We start from the raw sequence: 13,948 nt of genomic DNA, 5'->3' as shown, positions 1-13,948 counted from the left end.
CTGCTTATGTGGGCCCTAGTATTGTGTCTATCTGCATACTTGGTGGATGTGTGCCACTTGATGCCATTTTCTTACAGGCATTTTTCTGCTGGTCGGTTCCCAGCCCTCGACACACTTTGGTCAGGTAAGCAATGGAGGAAGGAAGGACAGAATGATGTAAGTGGGAAGAAAGGGGAGATTACAGACAAAAAAGGAGGACAATCTGTCTTGGGGGTGAGATTTTAAATAATAATTCTGAACGTGTTTGGACAGACAGTATTGCAATGACCCAGTGCATTCCAGTAGATCCAGCAACAAATACCCTCCCCATGTATTGATGCAAATACTGGGATGAAGAATTCAAATATGCAATAGAAAAATATCAGAGTGTCCTGGAATAACCCCAGAATGATTGCAGATAATAATATATGGATGAGCATGAATAATGCGCATGGAGGGGTGATTAGATAAATTGAACATAATTTTGTTTTGATTAAAAATACAGTTCTGTGGAACTTACATCTAGACCGATAAGCAGAGAATTGCAATCTCAGGTTCACCTGAGAGTGTGGACCATAGAATTTAAAGGGGCCTGCTTCTCAATAGAAGTTGGACTGTTAAAAACATCAGAACAATGGAATGCAAAGGTGTTCATTCAGCTCAAAGCACAAACTGCTTTGATGCTTATTCTGAATAGCTTTCTACATACTTTCAAAGCATCCAAGGTGAAACATCCTCTGATCATGCTTCACTGGTCGTCTCAAAGCCGTGTTTTCAAATATCTGACAGTTCAATGCTGCAAATGATTTTTATAGGTTCTGTTGAGATTTATTTTAACCTGTGAATTTTTACTGTGGAGCACAAATACTTTCTTTTTCCTCTAATGAGCCAACATATTGATAAAGAACTTTGTCACTGAGCAGAGCTTTGATTCCATTTATTGAAGTTGGGATAATGTCTTTGGTATATTATTTAAAGACTCTTACCTAGTTTATATTAGCATATATATGCTTCAAATTTAATAGAGATTACCATCTTGTAATAGAGAAATAGGTGGTGATGAAAATCAGCACTGTCTCTAGTGTTCCAAAATGCATGCAACTAATCCCATTGCTTAATTCATATAACCACAGTTTCTCTCTTTTGCAGGCTTTTCATAGCTGTATTTCTTTTGTGAAGAAGCATCTGTAACTGTCAGATGGTCAACAAAGGTGTAGTGTATCAGGCACTTTAAAGAAGAATTCTGATAGCTGCAAGAGACAGGTGGACCTTGTAATGAGGTGCTGTCTAGAGCAGTGGTCTCCAACCTTGGGCCTCCAGATGTTCTTGGACTTCAACTCCCAGAAATCCTGGCCAGCAGAGGTGGTGGTGAAGGCTTCTGGGAGTTGAAGTCCAAGAACATCTGGAGGCCCAAGGTTGGGGACCACTGGTCTAGAGGGCTTAATTGGGGGGTGGAGTTATGGGTATTTATTGAACGTGTGTCTTTTGTTTGTCATGTTGTCTTTGGAATAAAGGACTATGTGTGGAAGCCGTTGTTGTGTCTGGGCCCACTACATAACAAAAGGTTTATTACATTTATAGTTAAGCAAGGACCTTATAATATGGAAGACAAGTTTTCATACCTATTAGTCTGGTCTGCTGCATGAGGTCTTCTAAAATTTGATGGAAGTCTTAAAAGTAATGTTTTTAAATACTTTTATGTTATAGTTTTAAATTTTTATTGATTTATTTACTTAATTGCTGGTTTACAATTTCTGTACGTGGATTTGGGTCCCTAGTAAGAGGGAAAAATGAAACAAACTAAGTAACTAACTAACTAACTAACTAACTAACTAACTAACTAACTAACTAAATAAATAAATAAATAAATAAATAAATAAATAAATAAATAAATAAATTGTGCAGGGGAGTATGGTAGGAAAAAAAGAGGTCGGGCAGACCTTAATATATGCACCACTGACCCTTCAATCATTAAAAGTCTACTTTCAGGTCTAGGGATGATACTGTGGCCAATGTTGAGTTGAAGCATCTATTAGATTTGTGTTCTTGAAGGCTTTCACAGCCGGGGTCCAATGGCTGTCAGTTTTTCGGGCTGTTTGACCATGTTCTGGAGGACATGGCTAAACAGCCTGAAAAACCCACAACAACCATCTGTTATGATGTATATTCGTATATACATCGTAACCTCGTATATTCTTCTGATGGACATAATAAAAGAGTTGGTTGTTGTGGGTTTTTCGGGCTCTTTGGCCGTGTTCTGAAGGTTGTTCTTCCTAACGTTTCACCAGTCTCTGTGGCTCTTCATGTTCTGAAGACGCCGGCCACAGAGACTGGTGAAATGTTAGGAAGAGCAACCTTCAGAACATGGCCAAAGAGCCTGAAAAACCCACAAAAACCATTAGATCCAGCCGTGAAAGCCTTCATGAATACAATAAAGGAGTTATTGAATTTTGGAATGTTCAGACAAAATCCTCACCCATGGCCAAATTAAATAGCTACAGCTGCCGCCAACATGGACAGAATCATTTTGCACTTGCTGATGTGGGAAGCCTACTTCAGCATAACTTGTCTGTACACAAAGGAATGAAAACAGATTTTCAAGAGCTAAGCACTGAAAGCTTTCCACATGGGAATTTTGTTAGTTTTGCTTTCACTCCCACACACTTTTAATCTCTTATATATCATGTACATTATGTATTGTTTGTGCAGGAATCTGCTAATTTTGATAAACCCTTATAAAAACAAACCAAATTAAATTATCACCAATCTGTAGACAGTACATCAGCTAAATTTATCCAGGGGTGTTTTGTATGAGCAATAGAGAACACATTATGCTCTAATGAGAAAGGAGGCTAGGAAGGGGAGGCATTTTGCAGAAGAGAACACAAAGGCTGATCTTCTGATGTTGTTATTTTTACAAGTTGTGGACATAATGATTTGTTGTGGGAGGAGAGGAAAATCGTGGTGCAGTGGTTAAAACACTGTAGTGCAGCTAAAACTGTGCTCACAACCTGGGGTTCAAATCCCAGGTAGCCGGCTCAAGGTTGACTCAGCCTTCCATCCTTCCGAGGTCGGTAAAATGAGTACCCAGCTTGCTGGGGGGGCAATGTGTAGCCTGTATAATTAAAAATTGTAAACCGCCCGGAGAGTGCTTGTAGCGCTATGGGGCGGTATATAAGTCCAATAAAATAAATAAATAAATAAATAAATACTTTATAAGAATTCACTTACTTAATTATTAGATAATCATTTAATTCTATGCAACATGTTCTTTTTGCCAGTTTGTAAGCAACCATATGTATACCTTTTTGCTGTAATTCTAAGTTGCAATCCCATATGACAGCCCCAACTTGTATCACTAGATAAATATTGTAGAATTCCTGGCCAATTAAAGGCTATTAGTAAATCATAAATAAAGTTACGTTGTTATGTGAGATCAGAATTGACTTACAGCAATCCTAATAAACCTTATCCTTTCAGAGTAAGTCAGATATCTAATGGGTGGTTTTTCTAGTTCCACACATCCAGTGAGATTCCATGGTTAAGTGAAGATTCAAACTCAGGTCTCCTGAGTTGTAGTCATCACTCCATCCATTACACCAAATTGGGTATCCTTAGATAAGGAAATAGGTTAGTAGAATTGTCACTTCCTCTAACTGTTGCTGTCTCTTTGCAAGGAATCATATAAGATGCAGATTGTGTGCAAAGTCCCCCTGGTAGTCTTTATGCCAGACCTCAGGAAAGTGCAATGAACAGGTTACACTAAGTTCATTAACTATAGGAACAGAGCATGACAGGAAGTTCTGATGAAATATTGATTTAGTACGAGTTAGCTTACAAACCCTGAAGGAATAATTTTCACAGGGGTATATTGGGCTCTTGTTAGCTCAGTGGCAGGGGAGTAATACATCCCTTGCTTAAGCAAATGGTATGCTCTGCAATATTTCTGCATCTAATGGCAGAGAGTTATTTAGCCAGCTACTCAACGTAGTTCTTTAACTGAGCATTGCTAATAAGGTTTATCTTTAGTCTTTACAAATCTTTGATGTGGGCCTGAGATGACCCTTACATATGGTACGGATGTAACTCGTATTAACAAGGATTCAGGATGCCTTTGCATCTTTGGAAGTGACTGGTTTGACGTGACTGGGGTAATGAAGTGACTCTGGTACGTAACTGATGATACACTATGCCTAAATATCAGACTGGGTTGCCAGTAAATGGGTTTGGAGAGCAGTTCTTGATCAGGCTGAAGTATTTTGTCTTCCACACAGTAAAGCTAGGTAGGAAAAAGGAAAAGAACTATGTAATAACAAAATAGCAACATGTTTTCTGTTTTGATTTCTGTGTTGGTAGCTCAGAGGCACAAGGGCCTCCTGCATGGTTTATCATAGGCACAAAGGTTGGATCAAAAGTGTTGGAAGTCTTTCTAAAGTGAAACACTTTGTGTAAGCATTTAGATAGCCTTTGGTTCTCTTTCGGATAACTGCTTCTTTCTGAAGTATCAGCTGCATTCAAATTTCAGAAGAATCCTAAGTATTTAACAGCACATTTAGTAAAAAAGCTTCCTCTACAAAATTTTAAACTGTCATTTCCAGTTAAGACCTCACACTGCAAAAGCCTGTTTAAAATTCATAAATTTAAGCACCTCAGTATGTCTTCTACCATCTCAAGTAAACATTCTATTTAAACTTCAGTTTTTCGTTATTTTAAAACTACAACATACATAACAATTATGAAAGGCTGATCAGAGAATGAAAAAAATATTCCAGAAGGGATCAAAACAAGTTGGGTTATCGGGAAAGTGATGTGTCTGTAATAGACTTCTTATACCCAGGCCTGTAAAATTGTTCTTAAAATGTAACCTGGAAAACAATCAATCAATCAATCAATCAATCAATCAATCAATCAATCAATCAATTGGAGTATAAAAGCATGATGTGAGAGGGAGATTTAAAAAACAAAAACTGGCCACTACAGTATTTTCTACCAAGTTGTTAAGTTGTGACAACCTGGAAGAACTGGAGCCATAAAATATTTCCTTTTTTTTTTCACTACAGCACTTAAAATCCCCAGTGACCATAGTTCCTGGAGTAAGGGTCTCCAGCTCCAGTAAAGGGAATTTTTCCAAGCTTTGGCAACCTGTGTTTTATTATATTTTTCTCAGAGACTATGATTCATAACAAAGAATATCTGTATTTATAATGTAGGCCAGGTAAATTCTGATGTTGTTATTTTTCCAGGTTGTGGACATAATTATTTGGTTTTCAATAGAAAGGGAAATTATATTGTCTCAAGTAGAATGGGGACAGAGATTGTGTATTAAGCACACACACAGAGAGAGAGACAGGTCACTGTGCCTTTAATTTTGCCAGAAGAGAGAACACCCCATAAGCAATAATAAGATATACCCCACTTTCAAGTCTCTCTAGAACTCACTTCAGAAATGGGAAGCTGGCTTTCAAATTTAGAAGCAATTTCTGTTTAGAGCATTTCTATCCATCAGTTCTAACAGAACTGAAAATGTCAGCAGTTGGCTCTAGAAATGACTGTGGCTCTAGCGATTAGAGGCTTATTTTTATAAAAGTCGCATGGAATCTGGAATTTACAGACCAACTTTTAAATAAAATTATGGAAAGCCTCTGACATGCCGCATGGACAAATTTGGATGCAGCTAGTGGTTTATGACCACTGGCCATGTGACCACGGAAGATTGTCTTCGGACAAAAATGCTGGCTCTATGGCTTGGAAACGGGGATGAGTCGAACACGACTGGACAACGGGGATGAGTCGAACGGGGATGAGTCGAACACGACTGGACAAAAATTGTCAAGGGGAACCTTTACCTTTACCTAGTGGTTTATGACAGTTGCACAAATAAGAGAACAGAATTCAGGAGGCAATATTTATTTATATTTGTTTATTGCCTTTACATCCTAACTCTTGTCCACTGAGCTCAGTCTCTTCTGCCCAAAGCCCTTTGAGAGAGGTCAAGCTTAGCGGGTGTGATTGACCTAAGGTGAACCAGTGAGGTTGATGTCCAAGTTGGAATCGAACCCAGGTCTCGAACCCTGATCAAAAAGGGAAGTTTCCCTTTTTTTCTGCTCTGAAACCTCAAGCAGCCTCATACTAGTTCTCATACAAACACCCGCTCTGTAAAAGCTGGCCCTGTTAAGCTGGGGTCAGGTGCTTGCAAGCCTGTTGATTACTCCAAAAAATCCTAGTTTCATTGAAATATATATTTTGAATGTTATTTTGCTTTGAAAATGATAAAGTTTCCACCAATGATAAATTATTGACCTCAGTTTGATAGAAAGTATCTCATCCTCCATGACAGGCACTAACTATGCAATGTAAACAAAATGACCCAATTTTCAGCATCCAATCATGTTAGGTCAGAACTTGCTGAAACCAACTGAAATAATTCTATTGCCATTACTGAGTTTTTGATCGAGGCCTGGTATCTTTGAAATGGTATTTGACACACCTTACTCTTCTTAAAAGAGCAGTATATTTTTTCTTCTCATATAGAATAGGCAAAGCTTTACATTGTAACTCACTTCCCAGAAATCCAGTTTTGCTAAATTCTGTTTACGCAAAAGCTGACAGTGACCAAAGTGGGTTATCTCAAGTGGGGTTTTGCATCGTCATAATATTCTTGTAAAACTCTAAGCTGTTCTTTGTTTCTTTCATTTAGAAACAAAATCTAACAACAAGAAATTAATTGGCACAATTCTAAGATTTTTTTTAAAGACAAAAAGCTTGCTTACTCTGTTGAAAGTATTTCATATTTTTCTGTTGTCCAAAAGCAAACTACATATCTTTTGGGGTTTTTAAAAAGTGATCCACTGGACACTAAGCACAGCCCCCCAAGCAAACATTTTGAGCTTCTCTTTGCCATTGGCATTCCTTGAAAACCACTGCCAGCATATTAGCTATGGTTAGCTACACCTCCTCTAATCATAATGATGAACTGAAGTAATAGCACGGAAGCTGCAGTTATTTCCCTCTTGGTAAATGCTTAGTAACTCCCTTTCAGAACTGAAGTATCTCATTCAAAAGGGGGAAAATGAGTACAGTATTTAACTTCCGTGAGATTCTTATTGTCGTGTGATGTGAGACTTCTTAATTTGGTGTTGTTCATCAGCTTGATTAGTATTAGTTGAGCCCCACACACATACATAAATGTGGGCTGAAGATTTGAAACAGGATTCATATGCACAATCACTGAAAGAAATATTAAAATATGTGCTCCTGAAACAAAAATGTATATTTATTTGAATGTAACGTAGTCAGGAATTGCAGGAAAATAAATCAAGAAGGTGTTTTATGGTAGCTGTGTACTAATCCAGATAAAAGAAATGAAATTGAGAAGCAGGAGAAAGGTCTGATAATAAAGGATAAACAAATGATGGTTCTCAAAAGGAAACAGATGGAACATTGTATGAGAAAAGGACATCACAAGTCATTTGTCTTAGCATTAGTCAAGAGCCAGTCTTGGAATGATCTTTTTACTGATTTTACTAACATTCACATTGGGAAAACCAGAAATGTTTTTCTGTTAAATCCAGTACTTCACACAACTGGAATTTTTAGAACTTTCTTCTCTTTCTAATTTTCCCCTGGTCCACTGTACCACCTGAATACTGACTAAAGTGGCTTTCTCAGCCCTGATATCCAGGAGAAAGGGAGATCCCCCCTTCTCTTTGTTGAAGGGGAAAACATGTATAGGATTAAAGGAGAGAGGGGTGTATTATTGCTTTTCAGAACAACAGGCAATACTAATGTCATTGACAGTTCAGATTCTGTGATTGATCTTGAAATGTTCATTTTAGTTTGCAAACTGATCAGAGATCTCTTCCCTTTAATATTTTTGAAATAAAGAGAAAGGGTAGACGAGGATCTACTCGGAGAAGATAAAGAAATATAGCAAGAGATGTTTGGCATCTTCAACAATTAATTGAAATAATTAATTGAAATAATATTAGCTGTGGGTCCGATGGCAATTTTATATATATATTAATTGTATTTTAAATGTTGACTTTTTATTGTATTTTAAATGTTGTAAGCCTCCCAGAGACCTTTGGGTAGTGTGGGCGGCATATAAAACAAACAAACAATGTTGGAAGTCACTGGCTGTTCTTTTCTGAATTTTTACATATATATGTCAGTGGTCAAAACAAAACACTTTGACAGTAATGCTAATCAGTGTTCTTGATGTGTTTGTTTCTGTTCCTATTTTATAGAACATATCTGGGGAATTAAACGATTTGTTAGAAAGGAACTTCCTTCTAAATTTCAAAAGCTATTTTCCCTTAAGTGTATAGTGGTATTTTTCTACAAGTGTAAAGTCAGTAGCAAGGGGAATATTCTTTCCTTTTACTTTCTGGGTTGTTGTATTGGGCAAATATTTCCATTTACTTTTACTTTCTGGGTTGTTGTTTTTCGTAAATATTTCCATAGTTTGATATCAGAATTTGCTGCAAAAGAGAACCAATGAGTATTTCCTCTATTCTTCTGGCAACTACAACACAACATGTTAATGATCTGTAGTGGACTGCATTACTTGCATAATCAATCAATCAGAATGTTAATAGTAACCTGCATGTCAAGAAGTAAAGAATATCACAAAGATTTCCTTTTTAAATTTTGAAAATAAATATCTTTCTTGACTCTGAAACAAGGGAATTATCTTGGCCAGAATCAAAAGGCATGCATATCTAATTTCATATACCTAAAAGTAGTTTAGATTTTCCCCCTTACATAGTAGTTTCCTAATAGATACAGGTTTTGAAACAGGAAACTGGCTGGATAGCTCTGTGACAAGGAGCACTCGCTGCCAAGTCAGTGGTCAGGAATTTGATTCCTCACTGTCCCTTGTAGTAGAAGAGCCCATTTTTTGTGGCCATGGGCAAGTTATATGCTCCCAGGAGTAGAAAATTGCAAACTATTCCTGAGTGCTCACTACCTAGAAAACCCTGGAAAAGCTTGCCAGAAGTTAGAATCAACCTGGTAGCATAATTATTGTTATATGTCGTCAATTCACTCCAACTCATGGCAGCCCTATGAATGAGTGATCTCCAGAATATCTTGTCCTCAACAGCCCTGCTCAGCTCTAGTAAACTGAAGCCTGTGGGTTCTTTTAGGGAGTCAGTCCAGCTCATACTTGGTTTTCCTCTTTTCCTACTGCCTTCCACCTTTCCCAGCATTATTGCCTTTCCCAGAGAATCCTGCCTTCTCATCATGTCCTCAAAGTGGAAGAAACTCAATGTCAACATTTTTTGCCTCCAGAGATAGTTCAGGCTTGATTTGTTCTAGGATTCACTTGCTTATCTTTCTGGCAGTCCAGGGTATCCAAAAAGCTCTCCTCCAGCACCACATTTCAAGGGATTCTTTTTTTTTTTTTTTTTTAGACAATGATCTGAAAGGCATATTTATGATAAAGCATGGACATTCATGTTCGAAAAGAATGTTTTGGAATTCTACTAAACATGGAGACCAGATTTGCTCAGCAGATATACTTCAAATAGCTCTATAGATCTTCTCCTTGACTTTAGCTGCTTAACTGCTTAGATTCAGAGTGTCTTTGCTGGTTTTCCACCAAGTTCTCTAACCCTAATGAACAATGAGGCTGGGAAGGCATAAGCTGTAACTCTGAAGATTTTAATTTGTCACTATTTTGACAGCTTTAGACGTTAATGTCCTTACATTAATCTCTACGTGGGGCTTCTTTTGACACTGATGCAGCAGTTCCAGATGGTCCAGAACACGGTGGCCAGGCTATTAACAGGGGTGAAAAATGTCACCATATTTCCCCCACCCTGGCCGCCTTACACTGGCTACCTGTCTGCTTCTGCATTGATTTCAAAGTGCTAACCATTCGAAACAAAGCCCTTAATAGTTTAGGCCTTCGATACCTGGCAAAGCACCTTGTTCTGCCTAGTTCTACCCATATTACCCGCTCCAGTCGAGCTGGGCGGCTGAGGGCCTAATGCCAAGAGAGGCACAGTGGGGAAAAACTAGAAATCAGGCCTTGTCGGCAGTGGCCCCTCGCCTCTGGAACAACTTACCTGTAGAGACCCACCTGGCTCCCTTGCTGAAGGCAGCTTATATCTAAGCTGCCCAGTGTAGACATGTTCTAGATGGGCGGTATATAAACCAAATAAATAAATAAATAAATAAATAAATAAATAAATAAATAAATAAATAAATAAATAAATAAAGTGTCTTAATTCTCATTCCAATTATTCCAAAGGTATTTCCTTAATAGAGAGTTTCTCTCGCAATCAATCTACTTAAAATGGCACCACTTGGCATTCTGTGAGATCTTTGAGACTGGTTGGTTCCTGTTAAAAATGACAAGCATGTTCTCTTAAATTTCCATTTACTGGTTTGTATGTTTATGATTTAAAGAAAGGACAGAACTGAATTTTAATAGCATATTGTGTATGCTGAGTAGATCTATGTGTGTGTGTGGGGGGGGAGAGGGGGTAGACCTAAGCACATTTTAAAAGAAAATACTTAAGGGATGCATCTAGTTTTGTGAACTTGAGTCCAAAATGATAACATTCTCAAGCACAAAATAATTAATGGTGACAGCACTAAGAATGACAGGACTCCTATTATATTTTTTTATTTAGCCAGGATAGTATTCTCCTTCAGCCCCTTTCGCTTATGAGTCATGGGACCAAAATCTTCTGTTGAAGATGCACCTCAAGGTGGCATAATATGGCTCATCCAATGCCAGAGCCCACCACTCACAATCTTTCCCCGTCTTCTGGCTAACTGTTTTGCAATGACTTTAGTAAAGTATCATGCAAACCTCAATTTTAAAAGCAATTTCATTTTCATGCCTAGTTCTTTTGTATTCTTTTCATTATTATAAGATTTTATATACCTAAAATCTCACCCCTTGACAAAGAGGATTAGACATTCTTTATTTGTTTCTAACCAATAGACATGACAATGGATGAAGTAGCAGTAAGGGAAATGCTGGGGAAAACTTGAGTTTTTGATTTCAAAGGAAACAAAAGCAGAATGTATCCACACTAGAAAACTAATTTTAATAAATTCTGAACAATGATAAGTAAGGCAGGAAATCTTAATGAGAAAAGGAATCCAAGATGGGTGGGCGTTTCTTAAAAAGAAAATTCTAAAAGCACAACTACAAACAATTTCAAAAAAGAAAGAAAAAAGCTGGAAGATGGGGAAAAATACCCATGTAGCTTCACAAAAAGTTCATAGAGGACCAGAAAACAAAAAGGAGCACATATAGGAAGTGGAAAGAAGGACCAAAAATGATGACAACCAAATCCTGTTTGTGTAACTTTATGAGGCAGAAGCTGATGATGTCATCAGCTTGTCCTGCTGGCATTTATTTAAAATTAATTACATGCTTGTCAAAAATTGCTTCCAGATCACCATTGGTGATCCCAGCACCACTGCTGGTGATCTGGTGGCAATGTTTGGAGATCAAAGTCTTCACCTTTCCCATGTTCTATAGGTTCACCAAGGAGGACATTTGCAGGTAGTGTTGTTGTTTAGATGTTTAGTCGTGTCCGACTCTTCGAGACCCAATGGAGCAGTGCACTACCTCCTGGAGTTGGATCAGATACATGTTGGTAGCTTCGCTGACACTGTCCAACCATCTTGTCCTCTGCCGTCCCTTTCTCCTCTTGCCCTCACACTTTCCCAACATCAGGGTCTTTTCCACGGAGTCTTCTCTTCTCATGAGATGGCCAAAGAAATGGAGCCTCAGCTTCAGAATCTGTCCTTCCAGTGAGCACTCAGGGTTGATTTCATTTAGAAATGAAAAATTTTCTCTTCTTCTGTTATATTTATATCTTGTTTTTATTGGAAGCCGCCTAGAGTGGTCGCAAGGCCAGATAGGTGGGATATAAATTAAATAAATATAAATAAAATAATAAATAATAATAAAATAGAATGGATAGGTTTGTTCTCCTTGCAGTCCAGGCGACTCTCAAGAGCCCCCTCCAGCACCACAATTCAAAAGCATCAATTCTTCAGCGGTCAGCTTTCTTTATGGTCCAGCTCTCACTGCCGTACATCACTACAGGAAAAACCATAGCTTTGACTATTTGAACTTTTGGTGGCAAGGTGATGTCTCTGCTTTTTAAGATGCTGTCTAGATTTATCATGACTTTCCTCCCAAGAAGCAGCCATCTTTTAATTTCGTGGCTGCTGTCACCATCTGCAGTGATCATGGATCAGGTATAGGTTGTATTAAAACTTGCACCTGCTGAAATTTCCTCTTCTAAGCAGCTACTAAAGTCACAAGAGACTTGCTGTTATTCATCTGTTCACCCTACTCTAAACAGCAAGTCCAGAGCCATTCCCATTATAAGTGATTACCAATGTTACAACTGCAAAAGTTTAATCTCATTTTCCTAGTATACCTTACAATGCTGTTGTTAAAGAATCAAGACATTAATGTTGTGATTCAGGATCTTACATCTGATCTCTTTCATAGATGATTAATAAAGTTTTAAAAAGTAATCTTACATACTAATGTGAAAATCAGACCCCAAAGCAGGTCTTGGAACTGCATAGAAACCAAAGTTACCCAGAAACTGCCTTTGCAAAATGGCTTCTGAGATGTATATAAACCTCCCAAGGAAATTAACTTCAGACTGTCTTTGCTGACTACAGTAGTGGGGTTGTGTGTGTTCCCGAGATTCCAAACTGAACTATTCATAATTGCCAAGTAAGCACAAACTCCTGGTAAATAGAATCTCTCTTATTACTGCAGGCTGGTGACATTTCCAAATAATATTGAACCAAGCCTTTCAAACCTCTTCTCATGATCACGGTTATGTTGCAACAGAGAGCTCAGGTGAAACTCCAGTTATTGTTGCAGCCTTGAGGGAAATTGTATGAGCTCATGCACTATATATGACGACTCCAAAATCTCATTTCTTCTTCTTCTTCTCATAGTTTTTCTAGATATAACAATGTGTTTTGTTTCAAGTTACTCTCATGGGATTAGCAGTCCATTTTCAACTTCTTATTCAGCAGTGTTGCCTTCACAGGCCCTTTCAAACTTGAGGCAAAGTCTGAAAGCTGAGGGATAATTTTCGGCAGCTGAGGTAGTGGAATCAATGGTAGAGAGAGAAACAATTTTTATTTACTTATTTAAACATATTTTATCCCACCTTCTTCCTTAAAAAGGAGCCAACAGAATCAACACCAAAATCAGATTCAAAGCAACAAGGCACAACACTCTATTTAAAAACGACTCACAGTCAAACACCAAGGGAAGGCCTATCTGAAGATACAAATCTTTGTCTGCTTGAGAAAGGATAGGAAAGACCGGGTCAGCCTGGCCTCCTGTGTGAGAGCGTTCCAGGTCTGGGTGCAGAGATGGAAAAGGACCACCAAATACACCTGTGTAGGTGGTGGAATAGAGAGAAAGGACAATCTGACTACCAGGTCAGGCTTAAAAGGGGAGATATGGTACTTGAAATAGTTGGATCGAAGCCATTTATGTCTTTATAGGTTAAAACTAGCACTTTGAATTGCGCACAATTTGAATTGGGCGCACAACCAGATCAGCAGTTAGTGGACCTGAGGAGGGTCAGAGTCAGTAGTGGATTATGACTGGCAGCTCAAAAAGAAGAGCATAATGGATATGATGAAATAATTTAGAGTAGACTTGTAGTTTATTCAAACTACAGTGTTACTCTTCTTCCATAAGATTTTCTTTACTTTTTTTGGGGGGGGTGATAAAACAAAAAAGGGAGGTGCTTATAGGGTGGTCACATGAAAAAGAGGACAGGGCTTATGTACCTTTAGTTACTATGTAGACAACGGTGTTTTGGTAGATGCAACCAATATGGCAAACTACCTGATAACATTTATCTTCTACAGCTGTTAAAAAGAGAGAGGCCCTTTTTGTTGTTGTTTTCATCCCGGACACTTGAAGAAGCTCATCCATTATGCAAAACTGCTT

At 38.1% G+C, this 13,948-nt stretch overlaps 1 protein-coding gene across 10 annotated transcripts in view; it reads left to right on the top strand.

The window, feature by feature from the left end:
* DMD (dystrophin) overlaps positions 1 to 13,948 on the top strand; it is a 1,295,019-nt gene that overhangs the window by 211,375 nt on the left and 1,069,696 nt on the right. The window lies entirely within an intron of this gene.

Source organism: Pogona vitticeps, chromosome 3 (assembly GCF_051106095.1).
Source record: "Pogona vitticeps strain Pit_001003342236 chromosome 3, PviZW2.1, whole genome shotgun sequence".
Classification (NCBI taxonomy): domain Eukaryota; kingdom Metazoa; phylum Chordata; class Lepidosauria; order Squamata; family Agamidae; genus Pogona; species Pogona vitticeps.
This window is presented reverse-complemented; position numbering and strand designations above follow the sequence as displayed.